Raw genomic sequence first — 15833 nt, forward strand, 5'->3', positions numbered from 1 at the left:
TGATCTGAATGACTACGTAAACCAAGATGTTATTGCTACAACTTGTTAACATTAAAACAGTAGCCTAAGGCCTCAATAGATTCAACCCTCAACTTGGCACGGGACTACTTTTGAATTAAAGAGATTCTCTGAAGACCAGTTAGCTTAACCCTGTGACAGGAAGTACAACCAGAAGAACTAGCTCTATCTTTATTATAAGGTTATATTAACAGAAACTTATAAGATTGAATATATTCCTTTTACTCTCTGGAAAATGAAGGAGGGTCCCTTCTGAAACCTTTCCCATGCCACCCCCTTGTCTGTGTACTGAGACATCTTTTACATGCTAGTTGTCTAACCTGTGGCTCTCCCTCCCGTCAACCAAGGTCAATCCCATATACCATTACAACACCTTATTCACCTGACTCATTGACCTCAGTATGATTTATTTCTAGGAAGACATGAGCATAACAACATTGTTTCCTACACAATCACATCTATCTATCTATCTATCTATCTATCTATCTATCTATCTATCTATCTATCTATCTATCTACAATACTTTTTTTCCCTCTGCAAGTGTATTGATAGTTATATATACTACCCAATAACATTTTGATGGTGAGTGAACATAGATTGTTCTTCAAATCATGCAAAATTAATTGAAAGTAATGCATATGGATAAGCACACAAATCAGCAACTTTTACAAGGCACTTTTTCTTTTAAAAAAGGTCAAATCACACCTATAGAATTAGAACTAGATGGCTCATATCTCAGAAAGATTGAGGTATTTTAATTGCATTGTATTTATGACTATGATGCCTCTGACATTTGTATTTTAAGCTGTTGGGCCTTATCAATAAGTTCTGTAATAGATATCATACTTTTTCAGCCACTGCTTCTCTTCAAATGCTTTTCTGCAAGGACTAGATAGATAAAATGCAAGAGTGATCTTTTTTCTGGGAGTATCTGTATTTACATGAGTGATTGGAGTTTGCATAACCTTGAGCATAATTGATGCTGTTTGGGGCTTAATTTAACACCAGAAAGTAGACTGGACCAGTGGGCCTTTTTGGGTATTCCAATCCTCCTTCAGTTGATGTATTGTGGAAATAGGGCTACTGATAAAAACAACCACAAAATCCGTTGGTTTCAAACTTTTAACAGGACCTCAGGTGGATTTTAAATACAGAGGACTACTAGGAACAAATAGGTATATTTATTATAAACTATGCTAGACATGGAAAGTGACTTGCAGCACAAATTTGGCTGAATTATTTAGAAAGAACATCCGTAGTAATTTCTATTTATCATTATATTAATACAAATATAAATTGTACCATAAACCATACAAAAATATTGTCCAAAGCCTTTGATTTGTCACAGGAAATAGAATAGAATAACCAAAACATCTAATTTTAATCCAGAAATATAAGGCCAAAATAAAATATATCAATCTGACAGCCACTGCAAAGCTAAACAGAACTCTTAAATAAATGAACACTGAATCTAAATGAATATGCATTACTCAGCTATTTAAAACTGATGAATTCTTAGAATGAACTTGTTCAATTGACGAACATCTTATAAAATGAAAACGTAAGTCTCTGAGTCTTGCTTAATCTTGGAAATTTCTCGTGGCAAACTCGTATAACCCCTACCAAAAATTTCTAGCATTAATCAGGGTTGGCTTAAGAAGTCTCCCTACCCTGGGAGGAATAGCACTGAACAAGGTAAGAAAGTTCACACTAAAAAGCAATAATGCATCCTGGACTGAATTATGTTGAGGGGTATTATGAGAGAATTTTTCAATAAATGAATGAAACATTCAATTCATCTAAGAAACAACCATGTTAGAGAAAGACAAGCTCATTCTTAGTTTTCAGCCTGGGTGGGTCCCTACACCTGTGCTCTCTCAGGAGGCAGCCTGGATCCTGTTTCAGTCTCCTGTGGCATCATTTTATAAAGTCTTCAGGAGAAACTATTATTCTTACTGTTGATTTGAGAGCTGTCTGCAATACAATTTATTTTAGCAAAAACTAAAATAATATAGCTTGCATTCCTTTCCTTCACATAGGCTAACAATGCACAAATAATACAATAAACAGAATGAGTGAGATATACATCTCATAATACCATGTATTAAACCCAATACCATCAGTGGTAGAATATTATCCAGGTAGCTATTTTGTTGTTACTACTTAATACACTGCATTTATTGTTTTGCTTTTGCGAATGAAGATAACTACTGAAAATCACCAGTGTTGGTAATTAATTCCTGCTGGACTGACCCGCCCCCACCTTACTGTATTACCTAATTGTTTTTGAATAGGATGCTTTCATCTAGCTAAACTCATCTGCTTTAAGCAATTGCATGCAGGAAAATTGTTCATCAGAAATTCATAGGTTGAGCAACTTTACTGGCTACATCTGAAAGTACTTCTTTCTTAGCAACTCAATTAATAAAACTTCAGCACACAGCCCCAATCTCATAATCTGCTTTATGGGCTTCGTAACCTTTCCAAATCCTCCAAGTCAGATGCAAATGCAAATGCAAGCAGGATTAGGGAACATTCTTTTTGCTAGTCAACCTCATGTGATGAAATACTGAGTTCAGTATTCAGCAACAAAGTTTCCCGTGAATGAAGGCAAATATACATGTCCCAGGATAATATTGCAGGATCCAATCTGGATCTGTCCCTGGTACCAGAAGATTACTCTTCTTAGCTTTTGGACTCATGCTGGCTGAAATAATAACCATCCGTTAACACCCCAGTCAACAAACAAAAACTCTCACACACCCAAGTACCACATAAATAGTACGCATAGAATAGCCCAAGGCACACATTCTGGTAGAGAGAAGTTCCCTGAGGATGAGTTCCTGCAAGAGTCCAAAAGCTCAGAACATTAATCCTCTGGTCCGATGAGTGACCCAGATTGGATCCTGCAACAAAGTTTCCCTTTCCCTTCCCTTCTCTTTCGTGTGCTGGGCTCTTCCCAAAGCCAATCGTGAGGCCAAGGCATTCCTGGAACATCACCTAAGCAATTCCCTGAAGAGCAATTAAACTGTCATCAGGTTCCAGCTGTGCTGCCAATCATGTGAACAACCATGGATAAAGACAAGAAGATGAGAAAAATAGGAATTCTCAGTTATCAGAAAGGAATCTAGCCAAAAAAAGCAAACATGCAACTGTCAACCGGGTGATAGTTAGATTCATCTAATTTTCTTTGTGTTTATTAAAAGTATGTTTGTGAGAAGAGGTACAGAATACAGGAGCAGAGGTGGGATTCACTTGCCTTCCCTACCAGTTCGCAAATGTGAGTGCGTGTGCGCGTATGCTCACTTCGCTCGCACACGCCACCTCTGCGCATGCACACAGCCTTCTGTGCATGTGCAGTAGTCACACATTACGTCCAGGCGGGTGGGCAGAGCCTCCCGCAGTCGCCGCTAACGGTTTGCGCGATCCAGAGAGAACCAGCTGAATCCCAGCACTGATTAGGAGTCTTTCTCAAGAGGCTCCCACAAATTGATCCAGAACAGTATAGGCCACTTGAGTGGAGTACAGGAAGTCCTCAACTTACAACCACAACCACAACTTACAACCACAATTGAGCCCAAAATTTATGTTGCTAAGTTATGTTGCTAAACTCACTTTGTTAAGTGAGTTTTGCCCCATTTTGTGACTTTCCTTGCCACAGTTGTTAAGTGAAACATTGCAGTTATTAAGTTAGTGGACTTTGATTTTTGAATGGTCATTCATGAATTGTTGTAAGTCAAGGACTACCTGTACTGAAAATTAAGAAGGGGCTTTTCCTCTTTCTCCCAGTGAAGAGATTTGATTGTGGTTTTGCTGTTCCCATGTTTATGAAAGCAAACTTTTCACTAGAGAGTAAAGCCCATCATGCAGAAATCCACAAAGAACAGATTCCAGATAACTGCAGTTTCTGAGTTATTCCACAAGGCAAATACAATTGTTCCTTTCACCAACTATTAAGCTAAAACCAATTCTCCCAGTCTAGAATTGCCTGGACAGATGATCAAAGCAGCCTTTAGATCGGGGTGTCAAACTCGATTTAATTGAAAGCTGCATCAGGGTTGTGTTTGAGCTCGGGGGTGGGATCGGAGGGGAGATGTGGCTAGGGTGGGGGTGGCCAGGGTGGGGGTGGCCAGCTCAATGTCACTCGTGTCGGGGGCACCTGTGGTGGTCAAGTGCTAAGGCAGGGCTTCTCTCAGACCCTACCTCACTCTCATTATAATTTCCTTCGTTCCTTCCTCCCTCCCTCCCTCCCTTTTCTTCTTTTTCCTTTCCTCTTCATTCTCCTTTCTTCTTCCTTCCCCTCTTTCCTTATTTTTCCTTCCTTGCTCTCTTCCCATCTTTTTCTTTGTCTTTCCTCTTTCCCTTTCTCCTTTCCTGTCCCTTCTTGGATGCTCAAATGCAAAAGGGGAAACATTTCTCCTTTTGTTTTGTTTTTAGTTTGTTTTGCTAGCCCTCTGCCAGCAAAAACAGAGCCTGGCCTTTCCGAGCTCTGCTTTTGCTGGCAGAAGGCTGCAGGAGGCCGTCATGGCCAAAAACAGGACCTGGAAGGGCCACATGCGCCTCCCCCTCTCCATTTTTGCTGGCTGGTCCTTTGCTATTTCCAGGGTGGTCCCGCAGGACAGATCTAAGCACCCTTGGCTTTGATTTTGAAACCCCTGCTTTAGAGACTTAAGGTTGATTCTTGAGTCATAACTCAGAAAAAGTTTTCACATGATAATTAAAAATGCATAAGAAGCATAATAATAATAATAATAATAAATAATCAGAAATTAAAAATACTATGCTGGTTCACCTCTAAATTTGATGCATTCTGTCATTACTCCACAGTAGTTATGTCTCTGATTATTTTCCTTAATATACATCAAGGCATTTCACCTTTACTTCTACATGCATTTTATTAAATTATTTATTATTAAATTGAAATAGGAAGAGGCTTATTCAACCATTGTAAAATATTTCTCTTTTAGTATTTTTTTCAGGTTTCATGATGGAGGGGGGTAGAAGTCGAACAGTATTTGTGGCATTGTTCCATCTTCAACACAATTCAATAAAGATAATACATCCAGCCTCCATGACACTAGTTTGGCCACAAGATCACCAAAAGAGATTTTTGCTGGTGCTTGATTGTGATTAAATTCTGGTACTACATACTTTGATTTGATTGGTATTATCATAGTAAAGCAATTCACAGTAAAGGTAAAAAAAATCTTTCTTCTTTTGAATTGGCTTTGTAAATACATAAGCCAATCAGTCTGTATATATGGTGTTATAGCATTATCAAACTGACCTATTGTTACCAATAGGCTGGCATCCTACAATAGCATCCTATAATCATAAGGAAAACAGCAGAAAAATCAGCAGCATCTAGCAGCAGTGAATAAAACTCATCAGCAACCTGTGAAAAGCAATAAGATTACTGGTGCTATTTGCACTGTGAACATGTTTACTTGTAAACAGTTGGTGTACTGCAAGATGAACATTCGCACATTACATACTGGGACTTATGGGTAATAGTTTAGAAAAGACCTATGAAAGATTGATTTTATATATGGTAACAGTGGCAGGATTATTACATATACAATGATGGAATACCCACAATGAAGCATGGATTGTAAAGATGACAGAATTAGCACGAATGGCAAAAATGAACTGTTTGCTCAGGGATAAAACAACAAGTATTTATATAAAAGACTGAAAAACTATTATGCACTGAAAACAGAAAAAAGTGAAATGGTGATTTATGGATTTGCAGACTGAAAGAGACTGAATACAGGAAGGAAGGGATCTCTGTACAACTACCTTGACTTAGAACCATAATTAAACCCAGTACTATGGTTGTAAATCATGCTGGTTGTTGAGTGGATCATAATGTCATTAGCCTGATTTTACGACATTTTTGTGGTGGTCTTTAAATGAATCACCATGACTGTTAGGTGAATGCTGCAGTCAGTAAGAGAATTTGTTGTCCGGAATGGATTTTTTTTGTGTGCCAGAAACTGGACTTAAATACCAGTTTTTGGTAACAAACAGTAAATTAGGGCCACATGATTACAGGATGCTGCAAACAACTGTAAATATGGGCTAGTTGCCAAGTACCCATGCAAAATGCAATCATGTAATTGTAGTTGTGTGCATGTGTGTTTGGCTATCAAAACTTCGAATCCAGATTATAAATACTTTTTTTGATCCATTATAACTTTGCTTCATTACAGGCATGGGACAAGCAACAGTCCTAAATAGTTGTGTATATTATTCATTACCAGTTGTGCCAGGGGTGGGTTCTATTTATCTTTACTACCAGTTCGCATCACGTGCGCGCTTGCTTTCCTCACGCACGCCCATGCTCTTCTGCACATGTGCAGATCACTTATGATGACGTCCGGGTCAGTGGGCTGAGCCTCCTGTCAGTTTTACTACTGGTTCTTGCGAACCAGTCCAAACTGGGAGCAACCCACCACTGGTGCACACACGAGTGAAACGCGTGTGTGAGTGAACTGGTAGCAAAGGTAAGTAACACCCACCACTGTGAAGAAGTACTTCAGAACCTGTGGAACTGTAAATGCAGCATCTGTTTCCAACTCATCAAAGCAGCCACATCTCTTTCCCAGATTGCACGGCTGCAGCAAAGAAAAAAAGGAAACAGTAAGGAAACTCTTTAAAAAAATATTAATTACTGTATATTAAGACTTATATATCTGGATTGCAAAAACTGGATCGTCCACTAGAAAAGGAGCAAAGAGAAATAGAAAGCTCTCTTTGCTGCCAATAGTGGTTGTTTGGAATATATTGTATAAAGCCTGTACATGGCACGTAGCTCTAATAACATGAATGAGTCTGAGCTATGCACAAACCTTCCCCCAGTTTAATCTCTATGGTCATTACTCAGACTTAATAAATCTCTGTCAATCTTAACTCTAATTTATCTGAAATAAGGTATCTTCAGATTAAGGGATACAAAGCTATTTCAATAATTTCAACTGACCACAGTTTGGGATCAGGAGGAAATGCTAAACTCTGGTTTAATAGAAGATTTAGTATTATATTCAGATGAAGCTGATTAATCTAACAGTCAGAGTACTGGTTATTAAATTAAATTAAATTTTATCTTATTTATTAAATTAATATCCTGCCCATCCCACTGCTTAGCAACTACAGATGCTACAGATTAACCCATGCATGGATTGTCGGAACAGCGCTTCTGGAAAAAAGAATAATCTGGATTCTTTTCAGTCATGATTCTGACCCAGGTATGGGACAGAAATAACTTTGGTCACTGTGGTAGATGACTTACCTTGTGCCTTCGTATGAAAAGTGACCTACCCTTGGGCCTATTAATAGCTTTTGATAGTATTAACAGTGGCATCTTACTAGGCCTCCTGTAGAGTGTGGGAATTAGAAGTATATTTTACTGTCATTCCTTTCATATTGTGAGTGGATTTCTCCAGCTGATATTCATAGGGGAAGATGAATCTAGCCTATATGGTGGGTTACCAAGGGGTTTTGCCCCCTCTCTCATATTGTATATGAAACTATTGGGAGAGATTATGTCAGGATGAAATATACCAGTGATACTCAATTGTATAGAAGTCCTGAAAATGTCTCTGGAGGCTACCAGAATTTGGATGGCTAAAACCAATTCCGACTAAAGCAGAACTATAGATGTTTGTCTATAGACGTCTTTCCTTTCTAGAACACTGGCTCCAATTGTGGCTCTGGATGGATCAGACTTCCCTTGAAGGATCAATTCTAAAGCTTGGGATTCCTGCAAGAATTGAACAATTGTTTCCATTTGTTTGTTTGCTTGGCTGTCTATGGTATTCTCAGGAGTTTTCTCCAATACCACAGCTTAAAAGCATCAATATTCTTCCTATTCTGCTTCTTCAAACTTCACCCTCTTCATCATAGAATGTCATAGGAAATTCCATATTGCTTACGTATTCTGATCTTTGCATGTATACACACATGTTCCTCAACTTAATGGAACCTGAAATTATGGTCGTACATCATTGTGGTCATAAGTCTAAGCATCATATGACCCAATTTTTCAGCATTTTTTTTGTAGTGGTCATTAAACAAATGCCATAGTTGTTAAGTAAATGTGGCAATCATTAAATGAATCCATTTTACCCAATTGGCATTTTTTGCAGGAAACTGGAAATAAACACCAGAAGCATCAAAAGTCAGTGTCTCATATCCATCAATTCCAAGGTTGGCTTCTGTACCATTAATTTGGTTTCTTTATATTTAATTTTAGTCACATTTGTTTTACTTAACTTTTATTATTAGAATTTGCACATCCTTTACATTTTTGGCTATCAAAATAGCATCTTCAACATAGTACAGATTACTGATGTTTCTTCCTCTAATTTTCAAACTACACTTATCTTCTTTCAATATAAATATCGTGGGAGAAGTTGCTTGTAATCTCCAATGATCTGAATAGTAAGTGACAAAAGTAAGTTCTCTGTATTGACTCTTGAAATATGACATTTAAAGTTCTCCTGACCTTGTTAGAGTTCCAAAAACTTAAAATAAGGCTTTTAATTAGATACATAATACTAGTGACATTTTATATAATTATGTATTGTTCCATTTTATATATTTTGACTTGTTTTTAATTCTAGATATTTTATTATAATATTTTTATGCATACACTGCTGAGAGTCACACTGTCATGGTATAAAAATTGAATAAATAAATAAATAGCCATAGAAAGTGCACATTTATTTTTAATCTCACAGTAGATGATATACATCAATGAATGTATATTATATATATGAAATGAAATGTGCATTAGAAACCAAGACAAATCCCCAAACCTTTTAACATTATTCAGTACTAGTGTTTCTTTTTTAAAAGTCATATTATTAAATATTTTTAATACAAAATACATTCTATTTCAAAATAATGAATCATAATGTTTAAATATGTCTTTCCTCCCCCTAATTTTGAATAAAACAGTTCTGCCTACATATTTTTTTATTACAGTACTATATATACTTTCTTAATTTTATCGCTACAGCATTTTCCCTATTTGGCTACTGCTTGCAATTTCTATTACCTTTATAATATACATTGCCTATTAACTATCAGTGTGCTGCCAATAAATTTTTGTGAAGGTCAATGAAAAATGATAAAGAAATTAAAACATGTTTTATATGCTATCTTTTCAATTTGTATGTTAAGGCAAATGTCTTTCCCAATTAACATTCATCACTTATGAAAATAAGTGTCCTTTTCTTTATTACATTGTACACACACACATACATACCCATAGTAATTTTCTTAAGTGTAATGAGAGCTGTATACCACAAATATTGCATTTTTAGGATGCATATGTTTCTAAAAAGAGTATTTGGCAAAAAGACAGCACAGCAGTCTATACTCATATAAACTTAGGTTAATGACATTGAATGTCAAATCTTTAAAATCTACGAATGCAGAATGTTTAAAACGAACATTCCTCAACTATACTTTTTTCAACTACTTCTTTTTGCCTTCATTCTAGAGTGTTATTTTGCCGCCTAGATGTTTTCACTGGGACCAAAATTTAGTAAATTTTGGTCCCAGATTTCCAGCAAAAAACACTGGAAATCTATTTTGCTGTAAACATGACCTTGTTACCAGTCATCATGCTCTGTAATAAAAGTAGCAGTTAGAGTAGGAGCATTAAAGTGTGCTTGATAAATCTAATAGTATATAAAACATCCAGAGAACTGGAAGACAAGATAAATACATTTCCTATCTGAGTAAAATTATGGGCAAAGCAATTCAAATAAAATCTGGTAAAATTGCTTAGGGAATTTAGTATTGCTTAGGAATTTGCAAATTGGAACACATTCTGAACTTCTAGTTGCCCTGCCTTGTTTTAACTCTTGGAAATCTACTCTCTGCTTAGCCTCAGAAAGTTATTTTTATTCTAATTTTATCATGCCTCACAAGTTAGGTGAAAAAACATATTATTGGTTGCAATTGCTGTATGACAATAGACTAGGGATGACCCTTCCATAACAAGCTTGATTTCTTTGGTGCATGGACACACATATTATATTTTGAAATAATAGAAAATACTTGTAGCTCGGGTTTTAGATTTTGGCAGTGTTTGCTCTCCAAGCTTGTTTCAATTTAGTTTCTGAACATTTTGTTACCAGACTAGGTAACATCATCATCAGGGTATTCTTGTCCTATTCTTCTTTAGCTTATAAATGTCTTGTGTGCCAGTGTGGTCAGTTGGTTGTGTATAAATGTCCTGTGTGCCAGTGTAGTCAGTTGGTCATATAAAACACATATTATGTTTGTACACAATGACATACAAGAAGTCTTCTTGCATATGCTACACTGTTTTAATTTCCCTGCCTGCCCATTTAACTAAGGCCTCAGATTGACTCTGTTTGAACTCAAACTGGAGTTGTATGGGTAAAGAAGTGGCATCCATTTTGAGTATGATTAACAAAATGAATCTGAATATTTGAGTACAATGTAGCATATGAAGCAGTAGTGGGTTCCACTTACCTTAGCTACCAGTTCGGAACTGTGAGCGTGTGCGCACTTGTTTGCTCATGCACGACGCTTCTGCGCATGCACAGAACTTTCTGTGCATGTGCAGAGCGTCTGTGATGATGTCCGGGTGAGTGGGTGGAGCTTCCTGCCGCCACCTCTACTGGTTCACCCAAACGGGAGCGAACCGGTGGAAACCCACCACTGATATGAAGGTTAAACATGGCAATTGGTGCACTTTTGCTCCCTACTAATTCTCTCTCAGCATATTCTATGAACATGGCTGCCTATATATATAATGGCCTATCCTAACTGCAGTATATAAAACATCCAATAGAAGAAGCATCCTAGTTTGCATTTCGGTCCAAAACTTACAACCATATTACAGTACTGGCATGAATGTCTCTTGAAAGCTGAACTTCTCTGGGGAGAGGAAATCTTTGCAGAGTCCTCTCCCGAGAGCATTAATTTAAGAGAATATATTCCAATCCACTGAATGTAGCCTGAATGCTATATCATTGGGTTATTGTACCATTGCTGGCACCTGTTCTAAAGGGGGGAAAAAACCCTCATCTTCATAAAGTTTACTCAGCAACCACTGGCTCAACCACATCTGGAACATGAATGGTTGATTATTATAATTAGTGAGCAAGATTGAGTTGTGTGGCATTGGAACTTGTTAACGAGGCTGCTGGGAGATGAAATGGGCTGGGCTATGCATCATTAAAGAGACATAGAGAAAGGCTTCTGACCCATGGGGACGGCAAGTAAGACTGTTGGGAGAGGATGGGAGGCAGCAGAAGTACAGGAAATAGAACTGCAATTAAGAGCAGGCAGACAAAGAGAGAATCAAATGAAAGGTGAAGGTGGTTAGGGGGCTAGGCGATGTACTGGCTCCGACCTCAGAAAATCTTGATTACTATAGTTCCCCGAAGGCCTCTGGGGGAGAATGAAATGGGATATTAGCTCAGCACTTGGAGCCATGATAGAAAAAGAACCAAAAGATCTCCTGCGCCAGCCCTAGTGGTAAAAGGGTCTCCAGGTCCAGATATAGACTAACAGCTTCCCTCTTTTGATGTCACAAATCAACTCCCTAAATGACAGGCGGAACTGTTAAAATGCAGATAACTATGTTCACGTCTTTTTTTCTAAAGCTTTCACTTTAATGTAAACAAATCAACTGTACACATGAATATGCATGTAAGATTAATGGAATAGTCTACAAGTGATTTAATAGGAATGTCAAGTTTTTTTACCTTCCTTTTTCACAAAGAATAAAATTCTTTGTGAAAACAGAGACATAAACTTCCATCTTGGTTGCTGGATAATGGCTGCAGTGTAATGTGCTTTGGTAGAAGAGGAAAATCACTATTTTAAAACTGGTATCACTAACAATGACATGAAACTGCCTCAGTGGTGGAGTAGGAATGGGATGAGGGTAATGTCATGAGGGCCTATATAAAATAGTTAGCAGGCCAAATTTGTACTACAATTAGAGGAAATGTAAGGAGAACCCCTAAGGACTTTTTGCTGATCTTTCTCTTGTTTCTTTTGCTCTGTTCTGAATCATTACTGAGTGATGCTGTCCTGATGATTGTGCCATAAGTGATGGACTAATTCATGTGTGTCAAGCTCGATTGTGTCACATGATGTATCATGTGATGTATTGCAATGTTTTTTGCCTTTGTGGAGCCAGGGTGGACATGGCCTGCACATGACGCATCCAGCCCGCGTGTCGCCAGTTTTACAGGCCTGGACTAATTGATTTATTGAATTCTTGGCTTTGATGCCTTCCCACTTCTAGTGTATCAATAGCCAGAGGAAGTCCCCCAATCCAGCAGTGCAACCTGTATAGTAGTGCAGGTTGAATACCCTAGAACTGTGATGATGAACCTATGGCAAGCGTGCCAGAGGTGGCACGCAGAGCCCTCTCTGTGGGCACGCGTGCTGTTGCCCCAGCTCAGCCAGCTGGTCATCGGATTTCCAAGGGGTGCATGCCAGTTTGGGCACTCTGTGCCTAAAAGGTTTGCCATCACTGCCCTAGAACTTTTGGTAAATCACATCTCACATTTAACAATCACTTCCACCATTCTGTAGAGCATTTGAAATGGTGACATCCCCATGTTATATGTATCGACCTGGCCTTCTGGTAAGACATCCCCAACTTGCAGCTAGATGTGGCTTGTTAGAGGGACAGACACAATGGGGATTCCTCTGGTTGAAAATATAGTTTTACTACTCTTGCCAAAGTCCCAAAGATTACCAGCTCTGTGTTATTGTATCTAGCGCTTTAGACTAGCAGAACCACTTTAGACAATAGCGGAATGGTTGCAACTGAAATTGATTTTTAACCAGAGGGTTCATAGGTCCATCTAAACCCAGCCACTATTTATGTCATTGTATTAAAGAGAAATCACCTTTATGCTTATACAACTATGGACAACTTAAGGTTGTCTTGTTCATAGGTTGGGGACAAGATGCAGACAATATCATGGGATACTGCAAAAAAAAAAAAAAATGTTGCCAATGTATGATTGCTACCAATGGAGACCTGGTTAACAACAGATGAATTTTAGACAAGGAAAAAGAGCCCAATCTGGCAATTTTTTGGTGAACCAGATCAAGCATATTAAGCAGGGGTGAAATCCAGTAGGTTCTGACAGGTTCTGGAGAACGGGTAGCAGAAATTTTGAGCAATTCGGAGAGCTGGCAGCGAAAATTATGAGTAGTTCGGAGAACCAGCAAATACCCCCTTTGGTATTGGTTGTGGGGAGGGAATGGGGATTTTGCAGTATCCTTCTCATGGAGTGGGGTGGGAATGGAGATTTTGCAGTATCCTTCCCCTGCCACACCCACCAACCCATGCCCACCAAGCCACACCACACCACACCCACCAAGCCACGCCTACAAAACTGGTAGTAAAAAAATTTGGATTTCACCACTAATATTAAATATTATTTTTTTAAAAAAGATTTACTTGCTCCTTCCTTAATAATTATGGACCTTTCTCTCACTGAAAAGACAAAGCAGACAAAGCTTTGTTAAGCTAAAGTCATTGGGTGTGGAAACATGTCGTGACTGGGACAAGAATGGCCTTGCCACCCCTGCCATGTTGCCACCAGCCTGTGATCTATACCATGCTGTGTAGTAATTAAACTCAGCCAAGCTGTTTCAATGAAATAAATAAATTCCAGCAGTGCTTGCAGGCAGCTCTCCTCAATGACAGGAAAAGCTGAAATCTGCTCAGGCATATTTCCTCAGCAAATAGGATCTGGTCAAAGCCACTTAGCAGGGGAGAAAGCAAAGCTTCTGGGTTGGCTGGACTTCTGCTGTTGCTCCTTGCCGTCCTCGGCACCCTCCCTTCTAATTCTGGCAAAGTCTCCTTTGATGTCTCGCTGCTACCCCCACCCCTCAGCTCTTCATTAGAGCATTAGCAACACTCTGTATGCCTGACCTTTCCTCTAGCAAAGGATTCAAGGAACTCATTTGATTTAAAGGGCCCAAGAAAAAGAAGCCCTAGCAACAAGCAACAGCTCCACAACACCTTTAAGATTCAGCAATCACTGTTGAGGTCAGATGTGTTGCTAGTTGCCAGCTCTCCTACCGCAAACTGCCCAGTTTCGTGGAACACAAGCTTGGGAATAGGAGGGGTGGAGACAAGAACTGGAATTATTTTCTCTGGAGCCAGCTTGCAAATACCTCAAATAACCTAGTCTCCCCTACAGAAACAAACAAGCAAAAGCAAAAGCAAATAAATAAATAAATCCCAAATTCTGCTTTCATAAAAGCTTTCATTTGACAATCATATAAATACCAATAAAGAGATAGTGTCTAAATAGATTCTTTGAGATTTATGCTTTTTTTTTTCTGCTAAGCAATATGGGTGACTTGCACAATGTTCTTTATTGTTTTCTTTTGTTTCAGCTTTTAAAAATGAAGAATTATGAGTAGTGAAAGGAGAGCTGAGATTCACAGAACACAGGAGGAGGGGATGATAAGGGATCCTCTGGAAATTTGGAAGAAAGATTTACACCAGTGTCAACTCCCTTGACCAACGATATCCTCTCCAAACCAGACTTAACAAGGCTTTTATATAATCTCTTATCAAAATTCTGCACATTTTTATTTGTTCTCTAACACTGATAGGAATTAGGAATTTGACTCTTTTGTAATTCTTTGAAAAAGAGACAAAGTTAAAGACCACACTTGGTAATACAAGGCAGAATGGCACCTAGAGCAATAAAAATATGATGAATAATTTTTAATCCTAAACTCTACATCTCAGACTTCAGTTTCTGCAACTGGTCAAGCACTCATTGTGTGAAATGTTTTCCCTTGCGACTTTCCTTGCAGCAGAGGAGACTGTCTTTTTAGGTTCACAAAGATCATGGTAACTATGCTTGGCAATAGTTATCCAGCATTTAGGCTGGAGTCTTTCCTGATCAACCCCTGATTTTTAGCTGCGGCTGCTGAGAATTGATTTTTGTATGTTCTATGTGCAAACCATATGCTCTACTACTGATTTCCAGGCTCTTTCAAGGCAATTTCTATTACCAAAAAGATCCTTTTTATAATGAGATCTCTATTAAAAAAATCCTTAAAGAAAGACCCACTTGCAGAGAATAGAGTCATAATGGCACCACAGGAAACAAAAGGCTACAAACAATGCAGAAAAGTCAAGATGGGCTTAACTTGTCAGGAAACTTAGACTAAACATCTGAGCAGGGACTATTTCAAGGTCAGAGAGACAAAGTGCATTTACTGTGTATAGAAAAAGTATTCCGAATCTGGAATATAAAAGGACTATTCATGTTAAGCAGGGTGGCCTTGCATGCAAGTCGGCTGTTTGGAGGCCCCTCCACTGAAATTTCAGCTTAAAGTAAAGAATTTACAAGTTGAGAGAAAACTGTGGGGGTTGGGGGAGGGATAACTCTCAAAGCTGCCCATCAACAATTAACAACTGGTAGCTGACTACTCGGGCACACTGGCTATATTCTTCCATGCCATGGATATATATATATTCTACTTTCATTTAAATTATAATTATTGTTTCCAAATACAATTTTACACATATAAATCAGGAAATATTTTGGGGGAGAGAGATATTACTATCAAAAGATGTTTTTTCTTGCATGGCTAATATGGTGAAATTATTGTCAAGAAAGACAAACATTCCCACCATTAAAAAGGGCATTAGTAACTAGAGATCAGTCAGTTTAGTAACTACAGACCACTGAGCTAGGGCCAGGAAGATCCTGGCCTGTAGCATTTAATCCTGGTTTATGAGTGTTTAAGAAATAATTCATTACTTGGCAAGA

Source organism: Pantherophis guttatus, chromosome 3 (genome assembly GCF_059756535.1).
Source record: "Pantherophis guttatus breed Tessera chromosome 3, ASM5975653v1, whole genome shotgun sequence".
Lineage (NCBI taxonomy): Eukaryota > Metazoa > Chordata > Lepidosauria > Squamata > Colubridae > Pantherophis > Pantherophis guttatus.